At 40.0% G+C, this 13074-nt stretch overlaps 1 pseudogene; it reads right to left on the reverse strand.

The window, feature by feature from the left end:
* Positions 1-2754: 2754 nt before the first annotated feature.
* Positions 2755-3419, reverse strand: LOC148699378 (uncharacterized; annotated as a pseudogene).
* Positions 3420-13074: the final 9655 nt, after the last annotated feature.

Genomic DNA, 13074 nt, shown 5'->3' on the forward strand with positions numbered 1-13074 from the left:
CACTGATGGAAGGAAGGCTCACCTAACCCACATTCCATCCAAATAATATAAAACCCGATCAAGGTATCCCAAAAACCAGGATTGAGTTGCCCAGGCGCATATCCAATGAAAGATAGCATCCGTTGCAACCAAGGGTGCAAAGGCAAGTTCACCCCTAAGGTCAATAATATTTGAGTATAGAACATGACATGACCCTTGGGCGGTTCAGAGGGCAATTCTTCATGATGTACCAAACGCATTCCTACACTGCGGGGGATACTACATGACTGCCTTAGAGCTTCAAGCTGCTTTTCGCTATCTAACAAGTTTTTCTCTAAAAGGTCCGCTGTGAACTCAGAGCGAAATATGGGTATGGCGTCAAAAACAACCTCCTCACCCATTGACATGAAGGAGGAAGAAGCAATATTGGCTAAAGTTTGACAATTGCGAAAATCATCCAACGTTTCTTTGGTACAAGACTCCAACAAAGGCCCTGAAGACTCCAACATTACAAGCTCAAACCTAGAGCTAGAGCTAGGGGAGCCCTCACCACTAGGACTTCCAGACTTTGACATCTACAACAAACAGAAACAAACTCCATCACTACATAAAAGATCGAAACATAAGGAAGTTCGTAGGGCATGAAAAAAAAAAAAAAAAAAAAAAAAAGAAGCTCAACCAGTTCATCATGTTCTTAAACAAATACATGAACACTTAAAATATTAAACTAGAATGAAAGCATGCGATCGAGTGGAGAAGATTATCAACCTGAAGATGATGCAAAGCAATGTCGGAATCCCTCTCAACTAGAGAACACTCTATCTTCCAAAATTACTACAAAATAAGCAAGTGAAGGCAAGTTCAAGAGTGAAGACTTATCCTTCTTAAATAAGTTCAACAAGACCAAACAAATTCAAAATTCAAATTCAAACCATGAGAAAGTCCCACATGGAAAGTCTTCAAACTTCCACAAGCTAGGGAATTTCAAACTTCATATTTTCTGTTCCCCCCATTCTCAAAAAAAAAAAAAAAAAAAAAAAAAATCGAAAATTCAAAAAAAGGGGAAACACAACAACTTCATCAATGGAAGACAACAACAATTCTCAAAAGCTTCACACACTCTTGATCAAGATAGTGTGAAGCAAAATAAATTTATGGTGCCAACAAAAGCTTCAACAAGTAGAAGACAACAACAATTCTCAAAAGCTTCACACACTCTTGATCAAAATAGTGTGAAGCAAAATAAATTTATGGTGCCAACAAAAGCTTCAACAAGTGAAGGGCAACAACAAATGTCAAAAGCCTCACACACTCTTGATCAAGATAGTGTGAAGCAAAATCAATTTATGGTGCCCAACAAAGCTTCAACACAAAAAACTTCACCTACAAAGTTTTAACATCAAATAAAGCTTTATCAATGGAGAGCAACTACAATTCTCAAAAGCTTCACACACTCTTGATCAAGATAGCGTGAAGTAAAATCAATTTATGGTGCCCAACAAAACTTCAACACAAAAGCTTCACCTACAAAGTTTCAACATCAAACAAAGCTTCATCAATGGAGAACAACTATAATTCTCAAAAGCTTCACACACTCTTGATCAAGATAGTGTGAAGCAAAATCAATTTATGGTGCCCAACAAAGCTTCAACACAAAAGCTTCACCTACAAAGTTTCAACACAAGAGCTTAACCTACAAAGCTTCAATACAAAAGCTTCAACTACAAAGCTTTAACTACAAAGCTTCAACACAAAAGCTTCAACACCAAAGTTTCACCTACAAAGGTTCAACTCTCAACTATAAAGCTTCAACACCAAAGCTTCACAACAAAGGTTCAACTCTCAACTCTCAACTACAAAGCTTTAACACCAAAGCTTCACAACAAAGGTTCAACTCTCAACTACAAAGCTTCAACACCAAAGTTTCACCTACAAAGGTTCAACTCTCAACTACAAAGCTTCAACACAAAAGCTTCAACACCAAAGTTTCAACTCTCAACTACAAAGCTTCTACACAAAAGCTTCAAAACAAAGCTTCAACACAAAAGCTTCACCTATAAAGCTTCAACACAAAAGTTTCAACACCAAAGCTTCAACACAAAAGCTTCACCTACAAAAGCTTCAACACAAAAGCTTCACCTACAAAACTTCAACATCAAAACTTCACCCATTAAAATAAATAAATAAATAAATAATAATAATAATAATAAATAAATAAATAAATTCGAAAATTCAAAAAAAAAATAAATAAAAATAAAAATTTCCAAAATTCAAAAAAAAAAAAAAAAAAAAGCCTAGGCCTTCCCTTCTTTGGGCCTAACAACTTTCATACCAAATATATATGAATGAGGAGTTCTAGGCAACCACCTAGAAAGGAAAATGGTGAAGTTTTGTTTGGAAAATTGCCTACTAGCAAGACACCTCCCTCGTCAACTCCCTCGACCGGAGACTTGGGGGACTCCTAACATATACCACTACACCTTGGTACTCAGAAATTTCATGACTACTCAGTACCTCGGATTTTTCAAGTCCCCAACCGAGAAGTTTTCCTCACTCAAGAAATTAAGGGAGCACTACTTCAATCTACAAGGTCCACCCACGAAGTTTCAACATGCAAACTACAACAAAATAACAAATTCAAAGAACTTAGTGAAGGATACCTTAGTGTGTTTAACACAACACGTTGAATGAAGTAAAGCTTATTTATTGATATTTTCGATAAATTACAAATATGTGCATACACATGAATCAAAACAAACAAACAGGAGGGCGCCTTCACAAAGGCTACTCAGGAGAAGTCTCAACACTCGGCAAAGCCCCAGAAATAGAAGGCACTGGAGGGTGATTATTTGGAGCCTCAGTACTGGGCAGAACCCCAGAAAGAGGAGGCACCAGAGGTTGATCATTTGGAGCTTCAGTATGTGGTACAGCCCCAAAGGACGAAGGCAATAAATGCCTTTCGAACAAACTCACAAACCTCTGATGATCATTTAAAATCTGACCCTCGGATTCCTGTAATGGTCAAGCTTTCTCTTCATGGTTGTAGCATAGTTATGTGGGAGCATGTGCAACTGTCTATTCTCGTGCTTAAGCCCTCTGATCTCCTGTTTGAGACTTATCACTTCAGCCGCCAATGATTCAACTTGGCGAGTTCGAGCAAATAGGCGTTGTGCCATATTAGACACAGAACCTGCACACTGAACATTGAAAGTCAGAGAATCCTTAACAACCAACTCATCGGATCGTTTGGAAAGTAGTCTGGTGTCTTTGGGAGTATTGGCCACCACCGCAGCGGTCATATCATTCTTCATCACAAAGTCCCCAATAGTAAGGGGACCAGTAGGAGATAAGAAGGATGGGCGCCATATGTTATCTTCAAGAGACATGGCTACCTCTTCTACAACATTCAAGTCCAAACGACGGTCGGAGGGGCCAGACATTCTCAGAAAAGATGAAGAAAAAAATGAAGTACAGTAAGTCTCAGAAGTACGAAGATAAGAAAAAAATTCCTACAAGCAATAACTTTCAGAACGGACTCCTTGAACTTAATTGGTGCTCCAATAAAAAAAAGAGCCAGATTTTCAATAGGGCTGCTTGTTCAAAAATCGAAGAGGCACCACTCTCCAAATTTCGAGAAGCGGATTTCCTTGGTTAAAATTTATTAGCAATCTCCACACGCGACATCAGTTCCTCAGATACCAAGGACAACTTTGCCAAAGAACTCTGACAAAGTTAAGACAGGTAAATGTTGAAGGCCCAATTACCCTACTATTATCCACAAGGATAAAGGAACAGCACCACTGCTTGATTATTGGAAAATCCTTATGTGTGTCAAACTCTATGCTCCATGGCAAAGCAAACTTGCAAAAATGCCCTACCTTTCTTCACATCTGAGAAAACACTCCCAACAAGATTGCTTGCCCAGAAATCGAAGAGGCACCGCTCTCCGAATCTCGAGAACCATATCCCCAACAAGATTGCCTGCTCAGAAATCGAAGAGACACCACTCCCCGAACTTCGAGAAGTCGGATTTCATTGGATAAAATTTGTCCACAATCCTCACATGCAACATCAGCTTTCTGGATACCATAGACCACTTTTTCAAAGTGCTCTGACAAAGTTAAAACACGTGAACCTTGCAGCGACCACTACATTGCTTTGACCGAGAAGGGTAAAGCAACAGCATTACCACTTGCTGTTGGGACAATTCCTATATATGTCGACCTCCATCCTTCACAGCCAGGCAGACCTACCAAATAAAAAAAAAATGCTCAACCCTTCCTCACATCCGAAATGGCACTCCCAATCTAGCCTCTCGAAATACTCTGTTTTTTTTCCTTCGATAATACCCATGCCAACCAGCTACATCAGAGCAAGAATATCTCATATCATCAGGGTTGAAAGCAAGAGTATCCCATATCATGCTTTTTCCCTGTCTTTTCCTTTGCCTTTTCTGTTACCTGCAGGACAAGGAGAAAGAATGAAATCAGTCGGAACCTAAAATCAAACTTCCGATCTAAAACTGATTGCCTGGAACCTTTGCCTGGTCGTTTGCCTAGCATTGCTCTCGAGTACTCATCCTCAACTGTTGTCAAGGTCATGAATTCCATCGGCAAATACCTCAGAACAGTTGGTACGATATTGGCTCTTTACACTGAAGCTGCCAAGCATGGATGAGTCATTGAGAAGTCGTGCTCTGAAGCACCATTTAAATGCAAAGGTTGTGCACTATTTATGTTATACAAAAGATTGAAGCAGAAGGTTCAATGGCTAGCTAGAACAGATCACTACAGCACGACGCCCTTCTTGTGGAACTGCACAATCCAGACGGAAGAGTCTAAATCAAATCCAAGCTCGGCATCATTGCTCTAATTGAAGAGATCGAGAAGCCTTAACAGCCTTTTGTTAGCATCGTCGTCGAAGAACAAAGCTTCACCATACCATACCTACTACTTTGTCAAACAGCTAAAGTATCCCATATCATCAGGATCGAACATACTCCAGGTTTGACAGACTTGTTTTGACCCTCAAATTCTAGAGTCGGCTCGCTCATTTGGAGGAAACCAGAAAACCCTCCAGCCCAGTTCAAGAATACACTTGTGGAAAGTCAAGTACAACAAAGTACGAGCCGATTCGTTCATCTTCTCCAAAAACAAGAGTACCTCATATCATCTCTTCTCCCTGTTTCTTCTCTTTATCCTTATTGCTGAATGAGAGACAGGGAGAAAGAGTACAAGCAGCCGGAACCCAAGATCAACCTACCGATCTGAGACTGATTGCTTGGAACCTTGATTGCTTACCTTGTCTGTCACCTCCTTCAGCAGATTTCCTCGCTTAGAGACTTGGGGGACTCGTACTATATGGTTTGTATCGCACTTGACCAAATCCGAAACTACAAGTAAGCTTCAAATGAAAATGATACATTACCTTGTGCGTCAACGCCAACAAAAGATACCACTCCTGGATGAAGGAAAAGTACTTCCAAGAGAAGATGCCACATCTACTTACAGGATAAAGAAGGCAAGTGAAGGCGACACCACACTTCGGTACTTGGAAGTTTCGTGATTACTCAATGGCTTGGATCTTGCAAGTCCCCAACCGAGGAGCTTCCCTCACTCGGGAACTTAGGGGAGCACTGTTTGTACCATACTTGACCAATCCTGAAACTACTAAGCACCAGTCAACAGCATACCGTCAAGGACCCACAAGACTTTTCCTCCAACCAGGAGGCCAATCATAACACGACACATGTCAATGTCAGAACAAAGCTAGAAACTCTCTTCTATAAAAGGGGATCATTGTCCCACAATAATCCCTAATGTCATTGGTACTAAACTATTCACTAGAACTCACTAAAAGAAAGCTTGAACCTATGTATTTGTGTAAACCCTTCACAACTAATGAGAACTCCTCTACTCTGTGGACGTAGCCAATCTGGGTGAACCACGTACATCTTGTGTTGTTGCTTCCCTATCTCTATTCATTTACATACTTATCCACACTAATGACCAAAGCAACCTAGCGAAGGTCATAAACCTCACACTTTCTATTGTACCAAAGTCCTCGCCGATTTTGTGCATCAACAGACGCCATCTCTGCCTCGCAGCAAAACCATTTTTGCCAAGAACCCAAAAACTTAGTACTAACCAATGTCAAATTGAACATGGTGTCGGTTGAATACTTCGTAAGACTGCAAAATCACCGAATTACTTCCTGAAATCACCGAGCACATCTCTTTTCTTTGTTGTCGTCTTTCACCGAGCAACAAGAGAGACTTATTTTTTGCTGCACCGAGTATCAGGCCTCTATCATGACTCTCGAGTATGACTCTTGAGGAAGTTTTCAGTGCACCTGAGGCCAGAGATGAAGCACGAGACCAACTTGAAATGATGTTGTCGGTCATGCATATCCCCCGTCAAAGTCGTCAATGTCGGCCTGTTTCTTGTGGAAAAACTAAACTTCCATGGCCGACCGAAGGGAAAGAAAATCAACCGAATTAGATGGGTAGGTGTAGAGCATGCTACAAATATTCTTTTTAACCACCGTGGATACCCAATCTTAACAGTCGTTCAAGTTGTGGGTTTCGACCGAAAGTAGTCTACCAAAGACCATCAATAATCAATAATCAAATAAACACATGATTCAGAAGATGTGAAAATCGGCCGAGCCATATGGTCGAGGACTACAGAGAAACCACAGCCGAATAAAAATGTATTCGGCATTAAAATTACATTCCTTCGACCAAAATTGTCTTGGCTCGGCTAAAGAACAACTTTTAAAATTGGCATTCATTCCTTCGACCAAAATTGTCTCGGCTTGGCTAAAGAACAACTTTTTAAATCGAGCACGCCATAGTTTAGACCAAAACTTTGCCAAGCACACCATCTTGTTGCCCCCATTATTTTCTCAAGTATCGGCCCATAAAGTCGAATAGTCGAGAAAATAATTTATTCATATATATATATATATTTTAGCAAACGAAAATAAAAGTGACCAAACTTCAACAAGGAGGTGGCCAACAATGCTTTATTCTAAGCCGAGATTTTTTACATCAAAAGTCTCAATTTGATTTCGCTCTAGGCTGAATAAAAAATCGTCTCCAAATATGCTTGGCTTGAATCAGGAATTTTTACCATCGACCGCTGAATGTGTTGGACAATTATTATGCCCCCCAGGCATAATTGATGCGAGAATTATACGCACACAAATTAAACCCTCTTTTTATCAATTGTAGTAAGTATGTAAGTAGGGATCGTTTTGGACCGGGGATTAGGAGGGATTGTTAATCACTTGGATTTGACTCAAAAACGTAAAAACACAATATAAAACACTATACTAGACTCAAAGAATGCAAAACTAAACTTTAAAACACTAAGACAAACCAAAAGACTCAAAACAACACAAACACACTCAAATCTGCCTAAAAACCACTTTCTGGGCAGTTTTGAGCACAAACACAAATTTGGACGAAATTAAGTTGTAACTTGACTCAAGACTCTTAAAAACACAAACTAAATGTATTTCTAACTAATCTAACACTTTAAAATAAATGGGGGATTGGTTTTGACGAATTTAAAATTAAAACAGAAACTTGGAAACAAAACAGATTCTAAAACCGATTTTGATGAAATAGAATGATGAGAAACTAGTTAGAGGGTTCCTTATCCACACATGAACATATGCATATAATTTGAGTCCCAGTTATGACTTCAACAAACGATGAATGACAAAGCTCCAAGTTAATTAGGTCCGCTTAAATTAACTTTTAGATTTCCCTAGATTCATTGGATTGAATGGGATACGCATTACAACCAAATTATTCCTAATCAAAGTCCCTAACTATGGAATACGCATGATAGAGACATTCAACAAAGATCATTAAGTTCAACGGAAATCATAAACATCGACTAGGCATTCATAACTATGGAATACGCATGTTAATCCAGCCTAGGGTTTACTAAACACAATCGTGACTAGCGATTTTTACTACTCATGAATATAAGTTCATAACGATTAGGTGAAATTCCCTTATATCCTAGCATCAAGTTTAGGCATGCAAATTAAGTGTCGACCCTCAACCCACATACATAAATAAGTTCTTAATCAAAACAGAAAAGTAAACCACATCTAAAGTTCATGAATTCATAACTGGAGTAAATCAAATCATAACCAACTTATGTCCATGGCTTCAAACTTTCCCCTAACTAATTAGGGGTTTAGCCACTCATGATTACAAAACAAAGAGAATTGAAATTAAACATTGAAATCAAAGGAAAAGAAACACCTAAACATTCCAACAACTCAAACTTGAATTGTATGAACGTTTAGGCCCTCTTCTCTTCATCTTTGTTGCTGCACAAGGTCTAAGGTGAGTTTTGGGGATTATGGATGATGTAGAATGATAGGTTTTGTGTATGAATGGATGGGGAATGGATGAATTTCTGAATGGATTTATGGGGAAGGCACGGCACAAGGGGGATGTTTTTGATGGTGTTTGGATTAGTAGGGAACTCACGGCAAAGGGAAGTGTTGTGGTGTGTTTCTGAATATGGAAGAGTGAATTTTGTGGCTGCAATGGATGCTTATTTATAGGTGGATGAATGATGAAAAGAGGGAATATGACAACTAGGAGGGAATGATTAAAGAGGGAATGGTGGCTGCAATAATGAAATGGAATGCTGGAAATCTGGAGTGAGAGTGCACGACAATGGGTTATTCTAGGTGATGGGTGCATGTGAGTGAATGATTAAAGAGTAAATGGTTAATGAATGGTTCTTTGTTGATGGTGGAAAACTGAAATGATGAAGTGGGATGCACGGCAATGGGAGGAATTTCTGGAATGATGGCAGGTTGTGTATGTGAGTGATTAGGGTGAATGTGCATGTGCTTTGACAGCTAGGTTGAATTAATTAAAGGGAGTGCATGTGGCTTGGCTGGAATGAATGGAATGCAATCTGAAATGGGAGAGCATGTGGGTAAAATAATGAAGGAAATGCATGTGGCTGCAAGGTGTGAATGATTATGAGTGCATGTGGGTGAATTAAAGGATGGAATGCATGTGAATTAGGTTGGAAAGTGGTGGGTTATGCACGGCAAGGTGTGGATGATTGAATGTGCATGTAGGGTTGATATGTGTGTGAAAGTGGCTGAATGAATATGTAAATGAAAAAAATGAAACAATGAAAAGGCCCTTGGGTTAGAAAATAGGTGTGGCTGAGATGGTTTGATGAATGAGTGGATGGGGAATGGGAGTGAGGAATGTGGTTTTAAGTAGTTAGAAATAGGAAACAAAGCCCTTCCTTGCACGGCAAGGAAGGGAAACATAAGGGGACACATGGCATGGCTTAAGATTGCAAGTTTTGCGACCTAGAATAGGTAGGATCCTTTGATATTAGGTCTTCAATTTCGTCCAACACTTTGGCTCCAAGCATAAGCTATCCATCCTTAGCCCAAAAGTGCTCCAAAAGGCTCCAAAATGCATCTTTTTGCTTCCTTAGCCATATGAACCTAAAAACACACGAAAATGGCTTAAACTACTAAAATTACTAAGTACTAGCAATATAAATGCAAGAAAACAAGCAAACTAAGGCGCATAAATATGCTCCTATCAATAATTACTTTGTTAATTTCGGCTTTTAACTCAAATAACTAAGCCGAACGGGATTGCTCCATATCGACTTTATCGCCAATAACCATATCGACTGTCATGGTTTCAGCATCTAAAACCATGTCTTGGCCCGTTTGTCTTGGAGTACTCCTTTAACAAATCATTTTCTAAGTTGATTTGTGGCTCAAAAACTTGAACTTTTTCTTCTAGGCCTACCACACTTTCAATCTTGACCGAAAAAACAGGTGGCCTAGGTTTTTCTTCGGCCATCTTGACAATTTTCTTAGGCCGAATTTTGATTGTGGCCGGAGCGAAAAATTACCCCCTGGCCTCTAGCCTTTTTTCAAGAACTCTACACCACTTCTCAAGGAATTTTTGTTGCTTCTCGACATTTTCCTTGCATAAGCACCAAATCTCACCCTCATTGAGATCTTGATATATCATGTGAACTTCATAGTTTTAGCACTGCATCCCACTGGGCGTGTCAAAATGTTGACCCTAAAAACTACCAAGCCTACGTGGCACACAGGCCGAGTAATCAATAAGCTAACTACGTCATTTAGCTGTGTGCAGGGCGTGCCAACTCGTTGGCCGAGCTTGGCTGGGGTGTAAAATGTGTTGATGTCGCATTGGATGCGCTGCTGACTTCTTGATCTTACGACTGCAGCCAAGGAAGAAACACGTCTCGACCTTCGGGTTCTAGAGCCTGAAGACAAGGCTGCTAGTTCTGCGAAGTTCAATATCAAATTCGGCTTTCAATGTGCCAAATGTAGTAACCTGTAACACCTCACTTCACCGAGAAGGCTAATGAGATGACCTCTGCCAATAAAGATTCGAAAATCCTTCTCGACCGAGACTTGGATAGATAACCAGTCGGCCTCTATGCAGTGTTGTTTATCCAAACTGAAGGTGTTCCGCGGTCAGCTGATTCTACGGCAATAGTGCTGCTTATCCAAACTGAAGATGTCACCGGTTGACTTCACAGTGCTGTTTATCCAAACTGAAAATGTGTTGGCGGAAAAAGAAAATAAAAATCTCAAGGTTGTTGAGAGGTTTGGCATAGAGCAAGAGTTTGCGTAAGGTAGTTTGTATGTTGAATTGGAGAGATGAACAAATATTGCACGGTGTCTTATATTTATAGGGCAGTTTGTATACATCGTTTGGTTGTGTGTGGGGCATGCCAACTCGTTGGCCGAGCTTGGCTGGGGAGTAAAATGTGTTGATGTCGCATTGGGTACGCTGCTGACTTCTTGATCTTGCGACTGCGGCCAAGGAAGAAACACGTCTTGACCTTCGGGTTCTAGAGCCTGAAGACAAGGTTGCTAGTTCTGCGAAGTTCAATATTAAATTCGGCTTTCAATGTGCCAAATGTAGTAACCTGTAACACCTCACTTCACCGAGAAGGCTAATGAGATGACCTCTGCTAATAAGGATTCGAAAATCCTTCTCGACCAAGACTTGGATAGATAACCAGTCGGCCTCCACGTAGTGCTGTTTATCCAAACTGAAGGTGTTCCACGGTCGGCTAATTCTACGACAATAGTGTTGTTTATCCAAACTGAAGATGTCACCGGTTGACTTCACAATGCTGTTTATCCAAACTGAAAATGTGTTGGCGGAAAAAGAAAATAAAAATCTCAAGGTTGTTGAGAGGTTTGGCATAGAGCGAGAGTTTGTGTAAGGCAGTTTGTATGTTGAATTGGAGAGATGAACAAATATTGCACAGTGTCTTATATTTATAGGGACGAGTATACAGTTGATAAGTTCCTGAAGTTCCACCATGCTACTAAAACTTTTCCGCCATTCAAGCTTCGATCAAATCCCAATCTCTTTAGTGTAATCCGTATACATCATTATCATGTGCCCATGCGAAGGCAAACAGTATTTCATGATGAGACCACGTGCTTGATGAGATGTATTTCCACTTCAATGGGACTCTAGGTTGATAACAAGGAGCCACGTGGGCTTGTCTCTGCCTCAGATGTCGCATGCATGCTTATCACTTGCAGCCTTGTACCTAAGTAAGATAAGCACCCATTGTTTATCAAAACGTAGACCTTTGACCAAAATGTCTTTCATCCCAATCACTTCACTTCCATGCATATCATTTAATTTCACCTTTATCTCACTTGCTGACTATTATAACCCTTATTCAACACCTGAATGGACGACATAATCTTCAAATTATAAGGAATCATGATGAGGATAATTCCAACTATTTAATTACCATGGTTTATCATAACCATAATAATGTAAAGTAATTGAAAATCACCTTAATATTCACATCCAACGACTTAGAACCTTGTTCATTTAACGGCCTCGATTGATCGGACCAATGGTGCAAAATTGGGTCCAAACAAGTTTTAAATTATTTTTCTCCCTATCGTAATTAAATCTTACTCGACATCACGAACGCGTTGAGGCAAGTTAAGGCTGACTCGGATTCGTAACGAAAATGTTACGATTATTTGAATACGTAAATGGGTAGAAATATTTTAAGGCTGAGTACACCTATCACATGTTCACCAATCACAATAGTTCCAATGTTCTTGAGCCACTCAAATTTTTGGGTTTCTTCCTTTGGGCCACTTGGGAATCCTATTTCTCCCTCCCTCTTTCTCAGGGTAGCCCAATCAGAAAATGATATTTTTTTATGCTGCTCAATCAGACATACACACATGTGCACCCTCTCCCATTTCTCCTTTATCATTCTCTTTCCTTCTTCTTTTTGCAAAGTGACACCCACATACACCATCATCATCAAACTCTCCACAGATCAAGTCTTTGGAAACCACCATCATTCTCCTCTCAACCTCACGAACTCAGCCATACCCTTAGCTCATCTAACGGATGACAGGAACCTGAGAACGCAGAAGCTTTGATGAGGAGCTAGGTTGCTCTGACGTGATCGTGGACATTTCACAAGTTTTAAGACTTGAGTGAGCTTCCAAGAAACTTGTCTAGGACCCTAGAGTAGCTTTGGAGTGAAGATGACATCGGAATAGGCGCGTTTGAGGGATTACAATGTTGGTTTTAGGACTTTTAATAGCTACGAATTTGTTCTACTCTTCAAGACCTTCGAATCCATATAAATTTCATGGATTTTGGTTGAGAAATGAAGTAGATATTAAGCTTTGAAAACTTCCCAGAAACCGGCGAGTGCAAACGGCGGCGGACAGCAGAGTCTGGCGGAGTAACCGGAGAAGAAGGGGAATATTCCATTAACTTTAACGAAATATTCTAACGACATCAAGTACTGTCATTTACATTTAACCAAATATTCCATCAAACTAACGAAATATTCCTAATGGCGTCAGCCACACGGACGGCACGTGCTTGTGCGTGAGGGCGCATCCAGCATCCAAAAAATTTTCTAAAAATATGGGGGTGGTTGTGTTGTTCAGTAGATCATGCTGGTATATTCAAACATCCCATTTGAGCAACATATGAGGAATTAATCCTAAGTTTTTTTTTATGTGCTATCGAAT

The sequence above is a fragment of the Pyrus communis genome, chromosome 1 (genome assembly GCF_041283825.1).
Source record: "Pyrus communis isolate YQ-2024b chromosome 1, ASM4128382v1, whole genome shotgun sequence".
NCBI lineage: Eukaryota > Viridiplantae > Streptophyta > Magnoliopsida > Rosales > Rosaceae > Pyrus > Pyrus communis.